General features: G+C 40.5%; 1 protein-coding gene across 2 annotated transcripts in view; it reads right to left on the reverse strand.

Moving 5' to 3' along the window:
- The window catches only part of LOC115590038 (Fc receptor-like protein 5), a 435,016-nt gene that overhangs the window by 202,803 nt on the left and 230,766 nt on the right, over positions 1-1,447 (reverse strand). The gene's annotated exons all lie outside the window — the stretch shown is intronic.

A 1,447-nucleotide genomic window follows, 5' to 3' on the forward strand; every position in this document is an offset into this window, starting at 1 on the left:
AGAGATCCAGCTGGGTGGAGACTCTCCATCATTGATGGTGTTACACTTGTAGAGTCCTTCATCAGACCTGGAAACATGGTGGATGGTCATGTGACCTGTAGGCTCAGTCCTGATGAAGGAGCCATCTTTATAGAAAGCAGCTGAGAGGTTGGAGGTCTTTGTTGTACAGGTGAGAGTGACATCATCTCCCTCCATCACAGGGAGGACAGGACTCTGCAGGATCACTGCTCCACCTCAACACACAGACAAACTACAGCATTTCATCCACCTACACAGCTTCATCAGCACCGACTGCACAGCCTCATCTTACCAGTGACAGTGATGTTGATGCTGCTACTGGCTGCTCCGCCTGTGGACTCACACCAGTAAACACCACTGTCAGATGGGAAGGTGTAGCTGATGTTACAGACAGAACCAGCTGGTTCTCCCCAGTCTTTACACTGAGTTCTGGTTCCTTCAGCCGTGTTTCTCGTCACCGTCCATCCATCAGAGCTGTCGTCCTCCTCACACCTCAGAGAGACAGACTGCCAGCTGAAGAGCTGAGAGCTGTGAGGACTGATCTTCAGTTAGTGTGTGTGCATATATATGTGTGTGTGTGTGGATATGTAATAAAAGTAAAGTGAAATGTGTCAAATTATTTTTGGGGTGCAAAAATATTCAGATATGTCGCAAAAACAAGACAAACACTAAAATATACCTCATTAATTATGAGTAGTGTATCAACAGGTCCAGAACTGTAATGGTAGGTAGGCGAGTAATTATGATGTCATATATTTATCAAAGATTTTATGAAATTACTTCCAGATTACCACAATAATGACCAATAAATGTCACCAAATAAGAGTGTTTCCACTGAACTGAGTCTGTAAACAAGCTGAATGAAGCCAGAAATATCAAGAAGTCCCAGAAAAGCTTCACTTATATAGTGTATACATATTAGTCATTTTAGTGCTATATTACTGATAGAAGATGAAGATTCCTGTCAGACAATCAGAGTTCATCACTGATGTTCTGGTAAACAACCACCAGAGGGCGACATGAGCACAGCAGGATTATTACCTCTGACAACGTTTTCCACTGCTGGACCTCAGAACACTTCTGAGCTATTTGTACTTTACTTCTGCAAATATGTTCTTTCTACTCCACTACATTTATTGAAAACACTGTTTTAGTAACTTTACATATTACATGCTGCGTTAGAGCTGAATCAGCACTTTTTAAATTAATTCATTTGATAAACAATGTGATAAAATCAACTCTTATATTCATACGTAGACAGAAGTGGCCAGATCAACACGTATGTCACATTTAAGAAATTAATGGTTTTAACATTACAATGTTGATTAATTAAATATAAATCAGCGACAAAATCGCAACAATAGCGCTTCCACCGGAAGTGTATGCATGATTTTATTTTGAAGTTTCTTGCATGTATTTCCTGGCCTGA

Source organism: Sparus aurata, chromosome 10 (assembly GCF_900880675.1).
Source record: "Sparus aurata chromosome 10, fSpaAur1.1, whole genome shotgun sequence".
Lineage (NCBI taxonomy): Eukaryota > Metazoa > Chordata > Actinopteri > Spariformes > Sparidae > Sparus > Sparus aurata.